The 17,753-nt window shown below is 33.5% G+C and overlaps 2 pseudogenes; one reads left to right on the forward strand and one right to left on the reverse strand.

Moving 5' to 3' along the window:
- Positions 1-17,753, forward strand: part of LOC113201641 (vomeronasal type-2 receptor 26-like) — an 82,780-nt pseudogene that overhangs the window by 35,693 nt on the left and 29,334 nt on the right.
- Positions 11,996-16,426, reverse strand: LOC144254831 (vomeronasal type-2 receptor 26-like; annotated as a pseudogene).

Raw genomic sequence — 17,753 nt, forward strand, 5'->3', positions numbered from 1 at the left:
ATTCTTAAGTTCCTGATAAGACTTTTGTAACTTTAGCTTTTATATTTAGGTTTTTAATCCATCTTGATTTAATTTTTGTATAGGATGTGAATTAGGTGTTCAACTTTAATCTTTGAACCTTTTGATTTCTAATTGTTCCAACACTGTATGTTAAAAATAACATTTGTTCCTTTATGTAATGTTCTTGCTACCACTTTCAAAATTCAATTAATTGAAAATGGGTAGATTTATTTATGGATTTTCATTAATTCTTATTGTTATTTTAACTGTACATATTTGATATAGGCATGCAATATTTAATAATGATATCAAAATATTACAGAGACTCTGAATTCTATTCCAATAATCTGTTTATCTATGCTCATGATGGGACCTCACTATCTTGATTGTTTAAAGCTATGCAGTAAATTTTGAAAAAAGTTGCATGAGTCCCTGCTTTGTTATTTTTTTAAATTATCATTTTGGATTTTCTAAATCCCTTTCTTATCCACATGAGTTTTTTAATCAATTTGTTTATTTCTGCAAGAATGATAGCCTGAATTTAAATAGGGATCACATTAAATTTATAGCTCAATTTGAGAATTATTGTCATCTCAATAATATTAAAACTACCAGTTCACAAGCATGAGAGATTTTTGAGTTTCTTATTCTGCCTTTTTTGTTGTTGTTGTTGTTATAATGTTATCTGGCTCAATTTTGATTATCTTAAAGAAAGCTTATAAAAATCTTACTCTCAACTATTTGCTAATGTATCACCAGAATTTGATTTTCTCTTGATTAAAGGATATATTGGTTTTAAAGCTCTTTATGAAGATTAAGAGATTAATTATTGAATTAATCAGTTTTTGTTACTATAATGAAATATCTTCTGATGGCTTCTTAAGAAAATAAGTTTTATTTAGCTAACAGTTCTGGAGATTCAAAACATGTTACCTTCATTTGCTCAGTTCTGTGAGGGCACTACTGGCTGCATTACATCATGACAAATGGCAATGGTGGGAATGATGTTATGATTATATGTGATTGTATGATTCTATCTCTTACACAAGAGATACCTTAATCCCCAAGGTCAGTATCTTCAATTTATCTAAGAACTACTTAATAGATAGGGTCTCATTGAGTTGCTTAGGGCTTCCCTAAATTGTTGAGGCTGTCTTTGAATTTGTGATCCTCCTGCCTCAGCCTCCCAAGTGTGTGCCACTGCACCTGGCTATAATGGCACATAATTTTTGATGACTCTATTATAATTCTGAAAAAAATGTTTCACTATATCTCCCTACCTTCCATGGCAATGCAATTATTTACATTATTCATTAAGAATCAGTTTTCTCCCAGGAACTTAGGAGGCTGAGAGAGGTAGATCACAAGTTAAAAGACAGCCTCAGCAAAAGTGAGGCAATAAGCAACTCAGGGAGACCCTGTGTCTAAATAAAATATATAAAAGGGTTGAGAATGTGGCTCAGGTGGTCGAGTACCCGAGTTCAATCCCCAGTACAAAAAAAGAATCTGTTTTCTTTGTATCTGAGTATATTGGACACATTGATCTAACTATATAAAGAAACAACAATAGTGTTAATACTTGAAAATAATTCTCAATGAATCAGGCACAAAAATCTCATTATTAAGAAATTTTGGGGAAGCTTATGCCTACAAAGTTCTCCTTTGGAACTTGGTACCTGACTTATGGGATCTGAGTTTCTCAAGTATGAAGAAGATTGTTTCCTTAAAAACCAAAGACCCTGGACATGTTGGAGACGTCCACATTAAAGGAACTCATTTATCTTTGTAATCAACAGGAGGCAAAATAGCATATTATAGATGTTCCTAAAAATCCAAGTGAAGATGTTCTGACTCCTGGACAGAAATTAATTGTGTGGACCTAATATTTACTTGATATTAAAGGTTCCTAAGAGCTACATGGCTAATTAGTCTACTTTATACACAGATGGAAATCATCTAAACCTAGTGAGAACTCCCAGTCCAATTTTTCTTATTAAGAACAATCTTTAGTGAGGGGAAACTATCAAAAATTATTAGAAACTCAAAAAAAAAAGATTAAAATAATTATAGTATATTCTTTTGATTCTACTTGGAGACAAGAGTCACTTAAGTATCATCTAAGTTCATCTCATTATTTACTACAAAATAAAGGTTCCAGACTTACTGTAGTTCTTGTTGAATCTTTATCAGATATTATTGTAAATAATTTCTGTATGATAAAGCAGATAACTCAAGATTGTATGCCGGTTTTATATTAATTATGTTATAATATTCTTATCATAATAGTATCTTTGCCTGTGAATAACCTAGCTTTTTGAATGCTCCTTGAATTTATAATGCATTTTAGTGGTTATCTCATTGCTTAATAGATTAAATGAAATATCTGAACATTTGTTTTCTTTATATTTGCCTAAGAGTCATTTCTAAAAGAATCTTTTTAAAAATAATAATTTTATTAAAAATTGTCAAAATAGGAAATTACCATAATTAATAATACCCCTATGTGTGTATCCATATGAATCACAAAATATTTTAGAGAAAAAGTGTTCTTTAACTATACAATTTGGCAAAGACTTTGCCTTTTGATTCTAATCTTTTCCTTTTTTTGATGCCTGACTCTAAAACGCCTTTTAATCACACACCCCGCTTTTCTGTCCTATGTAGGGAGTTTTTTTGGTCCAAGGGTTTTCCAAGCATTTTGCTGATAAAAATCTTTTATGTGGTTAATTTATTAAAATGCTTTGAGTAATCAAAGATTTTTTTTACTATACAAGGCAGAGTCCATCCTGTCAGAGTATGTACACATTACATCTTGGTACAGATTTTTTCATGCAAAAATTTGTTTAATATCAACTTGGATCTACACAAAAGCTTTGCCTCAGTACCTCAATTATTATTTGCTTTTGTATTCTCATTCTTATTCACAAATTTAATAAGAAAATTATCGAAGAGCATTAAGTGAAAATATTAAGATATCTCTCATAATCATACTAAATAACAGCATTTCCTTTATTAAAAATCATTAATAAGTCTTCAGTAATACTTCTACTTTTTATTAAATACTAATCAAACATTCCTATGGAGAGGTATTAAAACAGATAAAATTGACATCAGGCCTTTAACCCATACATATATTGCTGTCCAGAACGACTAATGATTCAGGAATTTATTTTTTGTTATGAGTCATCTTTATACTTTTTTATTATCACATAAGCAAAAAAAATAAGAAAATTCTTTGTGGAGAATTCTAAACAAAAGACTCATTTTTTGAGAGGCACTCTAAGCATGGCAGAGAACTAGAAAAAAAGTGAATTCAACAGCTTCGATTTTATTTTTTATTTGCTTGTTTTACATATTGGAAAATATATTTTAATCTTTAAACTGTGGCTAAGCTGAATCTATCATGACTGCTACCTGACCTAAAAACACATGATAAAGCTATAGTAATGAAAACAATACAGTAGTGGAATAAAAATAGAACTATAGATCAATGGAAAAAAGAAATAGAATAGAAAACACAGAAATAAATCCATGCATTTATAGCCAATTTATTTTCAGCAAAATTGCCAAGAATGGAGAAAGAACCGTCTTCAAGAAATGGAGCTAAGGAAACTGAATATCCACATGAAGAACAATGAAACTAGTTCCCATTTACCACCCATGTACAAAATCAAATTCAAAATGGATTGAAGACTTAAATTCAAGACCTCAAAGAATATGAGAAAAGGCCTCATGACAGTCATCTAGGAAAGAAATTTTTTCATCAGATCACCCAACCATAGGTAACACAGACAGACCTGCACACCAAGGAAACAATGAACACAACAAATGGATCACTTACAGAATGGGAGAAAAGTATCCACTAATTATGAATCTGAAAAGGAATATACAAGGAACTAAAACTACTCAGGCTAAAAAAATAGTTTAATTAAAAAATGATCACAATATCTGAATATACATTTATTAAAAGAAGACATATAAGACATTTTGTTCTTCAACAAAAATGTGAAGAAATGTTCAAAATAATCATCAGGGATTCAGTGTGAGGGTGTATTCCTGTAATCCCAGTGAGTTGGGAGGCAGAGGCAGGAAGATTGCAAGTTTAAAGTCAGTCTCAGTAATTTAGTGAAACCCTAAGCAACTTTAGCCATACCCTATTTCAAAACAAAAAAGAAAAAAGGGCTGGAGATTTGGTTTGGTAGTTGATGAAATTTCAACTTATAGTTGAATGTCTAACTTACAGTTGGAATGTCTATTATTGAAAATACATAGAATAATAAATCCTAAAATGGATATGCAGAAAGAAGAAATCTATATACTGTTGGTAGGAATGAATATTACTCTACCCATTATGGAAAAGAGTGTGGACATTTCTCAAACACTTAAATATGCAATAACTTAATTATTCAGCAATTTCACAATTGAGTATATATTCTAAGAAATAAAATTATGTTGAAGAAGTCTCTGCCTGTGCATGCTTATTGCAGCACAATTAACAGTAGCCAAGAAATATAGTCAAACTAAGTTTTCATTAAGTGATACATGAAAAAAGAAAATGTGTTATAAATAGATAGTGAAACTCTATTTAGCTATAAAAAGGTAAAATCCTATGACAACATAGATGAACCTGTGCTAAGTGAGATGGGTCAGGCTCAGAAAAGTAAATACTGCATGCTGTTTCACTCACATGTTAAATCTATAAAAGTTGATCTCAAAATTAAGAGTAGAATAATGGTTATGTGACCAGAGGCTGAAGAAGGCAGGGGGAGGTAAAAATAGGTGGAGATGGTCAACAGGTGTAAAGATACAGATATAGATAAGAGGAATATTTTCAATTATTCTTTACGGAGTAAGACAATCGAGTTTAACAATATTGTACTGAATATTTCCAAACAGCAAGAAGAGAGGATTTTTAAATATTCTGACCACAAATAGATAAATGCATAAGGTGATGCATATGCTAAATACCCTTCTTTGAACATTACACAAAGTATATTAGTATCAAAATATCAGAATGTACCCTATAAATATGTATAATTATTTGCACATATTTTAATGTGTCAATTAAAAGCAAAAGTAAAAAATTAAGTAATATGGAAATATATTAAAAGAAAGGCAACATGAAAGGGAGAAATAAGAAAACAGTGAAATAAAGCAGAAAGGAAAGCAGGAAATAACTGATTTATTATGTGAATGTAAGGACTAAACCAAGGCTCACCTAACTCACAGCTGCTTTCAGTTTAATTTTGAGACAGCCTCTCCCAAGGTAAACTAGGAGCACTCTGAAAGGCTGTCCTCCATTCTCCTGTCTCAAGCTCCCTGTTTACTGACCAGGGTTTCTTCTGAGTTACACATGAAAATAACATTTGCACAGGTCCCACATGGGATCTGGGATCCCTCTTTAGGCTAGATAAACTCTGTGTGCCTTGGGCTGTCTTTTTTGAGAGAATTTTACCTAGAGTTCTGGGTAACTTCCCAGGACTTGGACGCATCTTAGTGGTGGAGCCTTTCCTTGGGATGTGTGATGCCTAGGGTTGGATTCCTAGCACTGTAATACAAATGAATGAAGAAATAAATGAGCGAATGATAATGAAAGAAACACAATAAGGCAAAATAAAAACATTTGTGAGATACTAGTAACACACACAAACACACACACATATGTTTTGTAGCTGAAAGATTATCTATTGGTGTTGTCAGAAAAAAAGAATCAAAATTTCTTCAAGATGACCCATGCCCAATTTTTGGAGAGAAATATCATGCAGGATGAGGGTGAGCAAATTAGAAGATAATTTATACCTTTCAAAAGTAGAAGCAGGAAGGTGGAATAGCCTGTGGTACTTGTGTTTCCAGAATCCCAAGATGGGGATCATGGGAGCACAGGTGTTCTGTTCCACAGGGGGAAACAGAGAAGGAATCCTACAGGGCAAAAAGAAGGACTGAGAGAGATGGAAATCATGGAAGAAATAGAGAGTGAAAAGTCATCTTTCTCAACTTTGTGCTGTCTTCTTCCAGGAAGAAAGGCAACACAGAAGAGAGAAATATGGAAAAGAGGGAGGGGAAGAGAGAATGAGGGGAACAGAACATTATTACTTTTCCCAAATCTGAGAATTGAACCACGTGCATGCTATCTTGTTGCCTCAGCTTTCTTTTTTGTGGGGAAGTCGAGGAGGTCGTATAGGGTCTCAAGAGCTTTCCCAGGATTACTTTGAGCATGCCACCCTTCTCCTGCCTCAGCCTCTGTGGTCAGCAGCTGTAGTTTTTTGGAGTTACCCATGAAAATAGAACATGCAAGAATACCAAATGGGGATCTGGGCTCCTACTTTAGGCTAGATAAATAATTCTGTGTGCCTCAGGCTCTCTTTCCTGCCCTTAGGAAGAACATGCAGTCTTCTGTACCTTGAAAATTAACGAATTGGAATATAATTTGGACTTTCCAAAATAAGAAATATGTAGGCACGGTACACTTTGGTAAAAAACATTCCATATGCTGAGTCTGTGGCAGCCTGACTTCCACCTGCACAGGTAAATCTAAGTGTCCTTTGATCCTTTGAACCTGACAAAATCTCCTCGATGGTCAGAGCTCCATATCAGTTTAGGTTTTACTTTTGTGCTCTGGGACCTCTGGGACCATGCTCACAGGTGGGTGGAACCTTATAGAAATGTATACACTTTGTGTGCCCATTTGACCAAGTTGGGCCCTGGATAGTTCCAGCAAAGCCAGATTCTTTCTCTCCTCTTGCCAAGGAGGTTTGTAAGCCTAAAAGATTAAACATCCTCCAGCCACAATCTTACTTAGCTCAGAAAGATGACTCCAGGTTAGGCCTGCATGGGACTGATCACATTGGACAGTGGCCATTCTGGGCAGAGAAGAACCTATAATTTGGAGCCCAGGAGATGCTAGGACATACTTGAAAGGTCCAACTAAGGCTGCTTGAGGATCCCGGGAGGATGGAAAATGTGTTTGAAATGAACTAATGATGTTGGGTAAGAATGCAGACTCTCTTGTTTGGAGAGTTTGCAGCAAATCTGAAGCCCATCCCAGGCTATGATGCTCTGTGATTGGATCCCACAGGGAATGAGGTTGGATGTGGGATCCAGGCTGAGGATAAGAATTACATGCAGCCAGGTAGACACTGCCTCTTCATGGTTCATCAATCTTTAACCTGTCCTGCAGCAAAGTACCCCATCCCCAGCATCAACAGCTGCCCCAGAGAACAATGTCCCAATTAATGGGACAGAGACAAAGGAGGGACTGGAATTCCTCCTTTCTTGCCTTGGAAATGGTGTAGGGTGGGAAAGTTTGGGTTGGGATTGTACTTAGGACTCTGGCTGTGCTGCTCACGAGCATGTGACCCAGGGCAATCTCTTAACCACTCAGAGCCTGTTTTCATACCAATTTTAGGCTATAAAAACTTCCTGGTACAAGGAGTGACATGACACTCAGATGCAACATTCAAAATGCTTACTTGTTTAAAAAAATATGTTCTCACAAAGAAGGCCTTGGATCTTTCTAGCTTTGTCCAGAAAACATATTCTAAGAACAGAGAAGATCCAGCCAGCTAGCCCTAGAGAGAGGAAAGAAGTCTTCCCTCAAAGGTCCACCACAATAAGGTCAGCCCTTCCTCAAAGTCAGAAACATGGAGATAAAATTATGTGGTGAGCCATTAATGTTAGAGTTGAGATTATGGTTGGGGTCAGGACTCAGGAAATCTATGATCTAAATTTGTGGTCAGCTATTGGGTACAGATAGGTCAGCAGAGTTTGTGGGTTATATTAAACAGAATTGCATAGTTTGTGGTCTTAGGAGATAAAGCATGGTGTTAGTGTTTTATAGTTATGGATAGACAACAGAGGTCAGAATCAGGGTCAGATGAAGATTTTCTCAGAGCTCCGTGACTCTGAGCTACTTTCCACCACACTGTGTTGTCTTTGACCACCTCCTCTTATGCTCCATTCTGTAGCCCTCCACTTGTCTCACAGCCCCCTGTGTAACCCTCTCTCTTGTCTCACAGGGCCTCTGTGCACCCTCCATTGCCTCCTTTCACAGACACTGTGTAGCCCTTGACAACCTCCTTTCATCCTTACTGTGCTGCTCTCCACCTCCTTATTACTTGTCTCCTTAAGTAGCCCACCACCACCTTCTCTCATTTTCATCTGGGTAGCCCTCAAGCACCTCCTTTCACAGAATTCTGTGAAGCCTCTATCATCTCTTCTCAATTCTTCCTGTAACCCTCCCATTACCTCTTCTCAAGGGCTCATGTACAGTGCTTGGCCATCATCTCTTGTGGTCTCTTTGTTGCACTCCACCATCTTTTCTCGTCCCTTCCTATGTAGTTAACCACCAACATGTCTCAACTCTGGTGTCTTCCTCCACCAACTGCTCCCATTTTCTGTATATCTGTTCACTTCTCTCCTGCACTTTAGGGTGGTCTTCCACCACCGTCTTCATCAGCTCCCTGTTTAGCCCTTCACCACCTACCCTCACAGTCCCCTATGTAGCTCTTTACCATCTCCTCTCTTCTCCACTGTGCAGTCCTCCAGGATCTCCTCTCATGATCCTCAATGTAGTCCTCTACCATCAACTGTCATCTTCTCTGTAGCCACATTCTTTCATCTGTGCACCCTTCTGCCACCTCCTTTTGTGGTCCCTGTGTAGCTCTCCACCAAGTTATGTGACCTCCTATGTAGTCTTCACTTTCTCCTCTTAGCTCCTCCTGCATACCTCCCCCTGACCTGCTCTTATCTCCTCTTGTGTAGCCCTTTACTACTTCCTCTCACTGTCTCTTGTGTATATTTACACAATCTTCTCTTCCCCCACTCTGTATTAGTCTCTACCAATTCCTCATCCCTTATGAAGACTTCCACCACTTCCTCTCATCTGTGAGGAAAGACTTAATCATCAGATCATACTACACTTCCCCCAACCAGAGTAAATAATTACATATTATATGCTTGAAATTTTATAAGAGTAAATTTTAAGTATTTTCACCCCAACACAAACAGAGAGAGAGAGAGAGAGAGAGAGAGAGAGAGAGAGAGAGAGAAGTAACTGGGTAAAGTGATGGATATGCTAATTAGCTGTGGTAATCATTCCACGATGTTATCCATATATTAAAATATTATATTGTACAGCACAAATATACACAATCTTCATCTGTTCACTATTTGCCAATAAAACTGGAAAAAAAGGAAAAAATGCAGAATAATTTTCATTAAACATCCATGTAATTTGAATCTACATAAAAAAAGTTAATGTCATGATAAAATGTACTTCATTCCAGGAATGCAAGAATGGGTGAACATTATTTAGATCAGTCAATCAATGCACTTTATTGTGTTAATAAAAATAAAATTAAATATATGATTATCTCAATAGATATACTGACCTTTTGTCAAACTTGAACAAATATTTATATTTTAAAATTCTTCAAAAATTTGGAGTATAAGGAATATTCCTTATCAAGCAGAGAATATCAAGAAATTTTTTAAATCATCAAATGGGGAAAATCTCTTTTTTTTTTTTTTTTGCTTAAGGGTGTGAACAGAATTTTTTCAGCTATTGCCTCTTCTCTTAAACTTTTACCCAAATTCTTAGCTAGTTAATTAAGGCAAAAGAGAAATAAAATCCTAAGACTAGATATAAGTAAATACACTTTTTTGTTTTTGAATATGATTAAGTACATATAACATCTACAAGCATCTACAAATTATAAAGTATGAGATAAAAACAAAAATATTAATTTTATCTTTTTTAATATTTGGGGTACCAGGGGTTGAACCCAGGGACATTGAACCACTGAGCCACATCTTGAGCCTTATTTTGAATTTCATTTAGAGATGAGGTGTCACTGAGTTACTTAGAACCTTGCTTTTGCTGAGGCTGGCTTTAAACTCTTTTCTCAGCCTCCCAAGTTGCTGGGATTACAGGCATGCACCACTGCACCTGGCTCAATTTCATTTTTGAAATCAGCCACAAAAAATGAAAACAAAACATAAAGACCTATTACAAAATGAATGACAGTGAAAAATTTCTTCAGGACAGGAAACTGACTAATGGAGCAAAATAAAGATTTCAGAAATAGAAATATGTATGCAAACACCTCATTTAAAAGATAAAAATACAACCCATTTGAGAGAGTATATGTTTTCCCACAAATTGTGCTGAATCAGTTGAATTACCATAGTAGAAAAATTATCTTAATTCCCCTATCTTATATCACACACAGACATAAATTTCAACTATATCACTTATTTAAATATGAAATATAAATGAATAAAATGTTTAGAACAAAGCTAGAAAATACTTTTCACTACTTTGATGTAATCAGACTTCTCAAAAAGAACAAAACCATAAACTATATAAAACAAATAACAAATTAGTCTAGGTTGAAGTTAGGAACTCTTGTAACTCAAAATAGAAAATAAAAGTCAATTCACAGAGGATAAAGAGTTTCAATACATATATTTAAAGGTCTATGTTCAAAACTTCTATAAATGAGTTTGATGCAGTTGCTGAACAAAAGATGGTTACCAATTCAAAAAGCAGATATCCAAATGACAAATTAACACACAAACAGAAGTTGAATAATTGGCAAATAAATGAATGATAGCTTAAATAAATCACCATCCCTACCTATAGTGAAAAATACCATACCACAATGAAGAAAACGAAAAATCTCTTTATGTACTGCTATGTGATAATGTTTATAATATAGTACAAAGTAGGTTACTATTGCTTCTTAAATGCAAAATAAATGGGTATCTATCCATGCTTGCCCATTTGTGCCCAGGTATGGATTATCTCCAGGAGAATATGTGAGAATTTCAACTTTTTGAAATTAGTTATTTCTAGGAAAATAACTCATTGACAATTTATTGACAGATCAACTAGAATGAAGGTGCTGTATGCTTAGATATAAATGAGGAAAGTTTGAAATGCACTATTAATTCTTAAAGCAGAAAAGAGGTAGGACATGAGCTATTTGAATAAATTAGAATGTACACAAAAAATGAAAAATACTCTTCAATAAATGGTACTATTTTTTATTAGTCTATTAATTGACATAATAAAGGGATTGAAATTCCTTCATGAAAATAATTCAGAAGCAATTTAAGATTTATATTGATAAATCTCATGTCAAACTATCATGAAGAAAATAATTATATAACATGTAGTGAATATGTTTTGGACATGACTTGATTCTATTTTGCATAGCTTAGTAAAAAGGACCAGATATTGAGAGAGAAATGGATTTAATGGAAAGAGCATAAATACAATATGAATAATGTTAATTGAGATCATGCTACACTATTTAGTCCAGTTTCATTTTAAAGAAGCGATTGATATTTTAAGGACTCATTTAACAGAACAAAACAAAACAAAAATCTGTAAAATAAGTCATTTGGGTCACATGTACCTAAAAGTCCCATCAGTGATCCATATTTATGCTTGTTAAAATCCTTTGAGTTAAATATTCTAATTTTCTCACAAAATAACAAAAAAGAAATGGGAAAAGTTGTCTAATCTCTAAAGGGTATGAATAACATTCTTGAAGCATGCTTAGAATCTCATAAATATTATTATTTGTTTATAATATATTATGATTTGTTTCATAATGGAAATATTAAATTATCAAGGAGGGCATAAGGGATGCTCTTAAATGTATTATGATTTTACAAAATTATTTTAGACTTGGGCACTTTGATATACACCTGAATCTAGAAATTTGGAGGTGAGGCCAGTAGGCTCACAAGTTTGCAGTCAGTCTTGGCAAATCAGAGAGGACCCTATCACCATACAAAAAAAAAATGCCTGGGGATGTACCTCAGCAATAAACCATCTCTGGACTCAATCCCAGTATCACAAAAATAAATGTTTTCAAAAGCATCCTCATTTAACATATAATTATGAAAACATAATGAATGAAAAAATAGAAAAGACAATTTATGACCCAGCGCCCTAGGAAAATACTAGAATAAGCTGTTGCACCTGCTATGGATGAAAAGTCACACTTTCACCTTTATCAAGTGATTCTTCCTCCAACGTGAGTGGCAGTTCTTCCTAAAGAGCCTTGGCAATGACATGCACAGACCATAGACATTGTAACTCTGGGGTGAGATATTCATATCCCAAACATGCAAAGCTCAAGTTTCCAGGGTACCATTTTATTCACATTTACTCAATATCCTGATTCCCTGTTGATCCAAATATGGACATTCAAATATTATAGACCACACATCCTGGATAAAAATGTCATGGGGAAATATTACAGGTGAACATTTCTGAGAAAATCTTGAAAACCAGGAACCTCATCAGTGTGTTCTGAAAATGATAATGCTCCACCAAAATACATATAGCTTCAACTTTGTCCAAAGGGTAATATAGTAATATCCCAGTTAGAAGTTGTTACTCAGATATTTCTAGATGGAATATTGCAATGTATCTTCAGAACAAATCTAAGAAGAGAATATGTGTCTGTCGTCAAATACAAAATTGACATTTGAAAATGTAAATCTTTCCATAAAAAGTTGCTCCTTAATAGTATCCTTAACAAGAATCTCTGGGATATTTTTGGCAAATGCAACACAGAGGCCATTGTTGGTCATTTCTCGTGTCATGTCCCTGAGGAACATTTCTCCCCTGATGTCATCTAGAACTACAACCCAGATCCAACCAAAATGCAGCATTAGTTGAACAATTCCCTGATACAAAGCTGTAGGGTTCATGGGAAACTGGTAAAGAGACTGGAACAGGGCCTTGTCCCTGAGGCTGTGGTCAAATCAACCATAGGTGATCTAAACAGAATAGAATGTTCTACTTAGACAAAATTTTGATGTTTATTCACAAATTATTTAACTTTACCTACCTCTTTCATGCAAAAAAGTCATTGAATAAAGAAGTTTGCTAAGAAATATAATTAAGCTATGATATTATATTTTATATACCTTTTCATTTACTCTTTTTAAAAATATATCTAAAAAAAGTCACAAAAGTTTTCATCTCCTGATCTCAGTTAAAGTACTATAACTCAGTAGTTTATTTGCAAATCCAGTATTTTCAATACTGAGCTCTACACTTTTTGGATCACTGAAAGAATGAAATGTGAACACTCTGTTTTTTTTCTTGAAGCCATAAATATCTAATCAAATTTACTGAGAAAGAGAAATGTGTTAAGTATTTTAAAATTCAAAAAAGAAAGAAAAAGAAACCTACATATACTTAGGGGTCCTTATTCCTTATTGTAAAAATACCTATATACACAGTCCACTATGCCAAAATGAAGAAAAAAAGCCTCATTGTTTTCCCACCACTTTTCAGAAAATCTTTCTTTGTCCAGTACCCTCCAGCTCTCCCCTTGTTTTCGCCCTTCATAGAAAACTCATCAGTTAAGTTGTTTATACTGCCATTCCTATTTGTTTCTTTACTTTTCTCTTAAACCTTCTCTATCAGGTATGCTGACCACACTCCATATTTGAAAAATAAAGTCACTAATTACCTCATTTCTAAATCAATTAACAAATTATTAGAACTTATTTTATTTAATCAACTCCTATGTAAAACATTTGATCACACTCTTTTCCTTGAAACATGGTTCTTAATTATTTTCCATAATTCTCTTTCCATAATTAATTTCTAGGTTGTAACCCACATTATCAATCTACTTTATTGAATCTTCCACACTCCTCAAACTCAGAATATGAGAGGATGTCATGGCAAACACTAAAATCTTTACCCTTTTTTAACAAAAAAAAAAAAAAAAAAAAAAAACACGTTTTAAGTGATCTCCCAAACTAGTATGTCCATCATAGAATTTAAATCAAAGCCTAGATCCCTATACTCAGTTTGCTTCCCAGACAAGCAAACTTCAGGTTTTAACAGACACTTTCAAAACAATAAGTTTTCAACATAGATGTTCATTAAATGATTGTTACCCACCTGGATGGATGAATAAATGCCTTAAACAGTTTCGAAAAATGAAAAAAAAATAAGAAAGCATAAAATAGATGAACAACTACTTTAGGGAAGAAAGCAAAAAGTCTTAAGAAAACAATATTTAATAGATGCATAAAATAAACAATTTTAATAGATGAAATAAGATAATAAGATTATCTTTTTAAAGCATGAAGGTGAGTACATTATGCTAATGAAACTAGTATATTTTTGTTTATTTTTTCCATAATTTACTGAACAAGATTTAAATTATTAATTAGACACATATATACTTTAATGTGACAAAAAGACTTTCATTCTTTAATACAGTTTGAAAGATTAAATTTGTTTCTAAGGAAGGAATAGGATTAAAATCAATGAGAAAAAAATAGAATTACCTTACTACCATCACACAACAAAGGTAAGATTAAAAGTATGTAAAACAAGAAATAAAATAAGCTCATAAGCATAAGGAATAAAAATTAAAACCGGGAAAATACATAATTCCTTCAACATAGATTGTAAAAATTATTCCAAGGATGTTAACAGATAAGTACACTGGGATTCTCATGTATTATAGCAGGTAAACTGGGGTGTGTGTGTGTGTGTGTGTGTGTGTGTGTGTGTGTTTTGAATGACAATTTCTAATTCTGTCACAACCTTTAGAGGTGTATACATTTGACTCTGAGTACGTGGCAGGCATGAGTACATTTGACTCTGAACTATTACTGTTAGAAAACCATTTAAAGAAAGTTATCACTATTCAATGTAAAGATTTTAAAAACTGTTATAGGAATTGAAATAATCATTTTAATAATGGTAAATTAGAAATAATCTAAAGATCTGAACATAGTAAATCAGTTAAATAACTTTTGTAGAATGAAATGTTAGGGTGCAATTTGAACTGATATTAAACAAAAGTAATTGATCATAAGTGAAATATATTCAAAGTATTAGTACAATGAAAATAAATTTTTAAAAAGCATGTGAATAGAAGTGTTATGAACCCAATATATTTATGATGTTTTAAATTCCATAGGAAAAAAGTTGTTATGATAAGGGAAAATATTTTATTTTCTCTAGCTGTTAAGATTTATTATTATTTTATATATATAAATATGAATGTTTATATATTTGTGTATACTTTTCTACATTTTGATGATTTCAAAGTAAATTTTATTATACAAACACAATTTTGCTTTATGAAGACATATTTTAGAGAAAAAATGAATAAAGAGTACCTTGTTAAGAAGTCTTATACCTTTTCTGTAAGCATAAATTAAATTTTTGTTATTTATTTCTATATTTAACCCCAAAAGCCAGAATTGTTTATTTACCTGGAGGACACTGTAAAGAATGAGTACTTGGAAACTCTGAGTCGATATCCCTGTTGAAACACCTCCTACCACAGCCACCAGCTTGTTTCTCTTTTCTGACCTACAGTCTTAATTATGGACTAGAGGACTCTTTCCTGAAAGTAAAGACTTAGAACTCTCTATGGCCTTTTTCTCAATAAAGTCAACATTGAAGAGATGGAATCCCAGAGACATATTGAACAACATATTCAGGCCCTTGTTGATTTTCTGTACAGCAAAAACCATGGCCAGCAGGCACTGATAATGCTTAGTAAGATCCCTAGAAATAAAAGGTAAAAGACAATCTCATAGATTTTGTTTTCTAAAAAAGATGAGTTATAAAAGAATGCACATGATAACCCCCAAAATAAATAAGATATCTTATTCTGAAAACATTCAGAAATTTGGTGCCTCAAAAAAATCAGACTGACAGTCTAATGATTTACAGTCAAATTTATAATATTGACTATTTGAGGCATTGTAAGATGAGAAAATGTCAGAGAATGAAATAAATAGAAAATGGAAGGCATGGGGCTAGGGTTGTGGCTCAGAGGAAGACTGCTTGCCCAGCATGAGCAAGGCCCTGGGTTAGATCCTCAGCACCACATACAAATAAACAAATGAAAAATAAAGGTATTGTGTTCAACTACAACTAAAAAACTAAATATTAAAAAAAGAAAATGGCAGGCATTACATGAGAATTTAGTTACCCTACCTTGGATATCATGTTGTGATTCAGAAAATAATATTTTGCTAGATTAAATAGGGGAAAACACCACAGTAGTGTCAAATAAATCAATTCAATTATATCAAGGCATATAAGTTGAAAGTTCTTAATATCATATCCTGCACCTTTATATAAAGAAAAATGATTCTCCCCTAGAGAGAATTTATACACTTAGGAAAATGGATACACTTACACATAAACATAATCAGGCATATGGAATTTATCTGTAAAGTCAAATTTACTTCTGGTGTCACCAGCCATCACTCTCAGGGAAAAGAATCCACCAATAATGAAATCCCCATCTTGACAGTAGCCAGGAGAAGCAGGTAAATATAGTGATAGAATAGAATTTTGTTCCTGTGATAAAAAGAGGACAGCACCCAGCAGAGGAAAAACAAAAGATAATTTCATATCAACATTGATAACATGAAAATATTAATAAAGTTTTTAAAACTCAGAAATAAAATCTGTTCAGAATTTTGTCAAGAAGTAATCGAGGCTGAGAGTATTTGAATACATTGTGATGAAAACATGCCTCTCTAATTAATGTGTGACAAATTTTTAAAGGAAGTCAATTAATTTGTCTTGGCTTAAAGCAAAATGGTAATGTGTAAACATTCCTTTGTTTTCCAGGAGTATGTTCTAATTACACCTGCTTAGCCTCAATTCACATCCCTTTCATTGAATTAGTGCAAGTCTCTAAGGGGTCACAAATGTCTTAACTTTGCAGCTGGTGTCCTGATTCTCAGAACAAAACCATTTGATTAAAACCAACTTTAAGCCATAAAAAAAACATGCAAGAATTTTATCAACTTGGTGGGTTCAGGGTAACTAGAGATAACAGATGTAAAACAAACAATACTCTGGAATATTGTTGCCATTAGTTATGAAGTTTTATCAAAATGATGTCTTCATTATTATCAAACATTTAAATATTTAATGGGCTACCAAGTAACACGTATCAGGAAAGGGGGTATCAAAGGTATAGTATAGTCAAGTAAAAATACTTCACTTGACATTTGGTTATTTAACACTGGCATAAACTCAGAGGAAGGAGGAATTATTCAGTACATATTTCTACAAAAACAAGACAAAGCATTTTCTTTAGACAATATCATTTTGAATTATTTCACGGATGCACTTAATTAAGTGATCGATTTTTAACTTTTAAATTGTACTTACTGCATACAATAGAGTGTTTTGCTATGTCTACACCATGGATTGATCAACTTTTCAACTCTCACTATAGAATTTTCTCAAGCAGGGAAATTATTTCAAAATTATTTAATTGACAGAGAAGGAATAGAGAGAATGTTAACAGCTAAGAAGTGTCTATGATTTGTATTTGTAACCATAAACTCAAATGTATAGGAAATAATGACAGTGATTGTATTTCAAATAAAATTAAATCCATTTTCAAATCTCATCCACTGGCTAGCAAGAAACCTCATTTTATGTATACCAGAAAAAGGGTAATAACCCTGCAGAATTACATACATATTTCATTGTTTAGAATATTAAGAAGAGCCCACCTCATCCTTTTTTTATCTTGGCTTTTGCCAATCATCATCCAAACTAGATGCTTGCTGATCTCTGAAGGATGGCTCTACTGATTGTGATTCAAGTTCAAGTAGAAGCATCTGTTGATGCTGACATTTCCAGAACCAAAACTCCACCTTTTCCAAGTTCACTCCCAAGTTGCCAGAGCTACATGTTAAAGTGTGGACAAGTGATAACA

The sequence above is a fragment of the Urocitellus parryii genome, chromosome 5 (assembly GCF_045843805.1).
Source record: "Urocitellus parryii isolate mUroPar1 chromosome 5, mUroPar1.hap1, whole genome shotgun sequence".
Classification (NCBI taxonomy): Eukaryota; Metazoa; Chordata; class Mammalia; order Rodentia; family Sciuridae; genus Urocitellus; species Urocitellus parryii.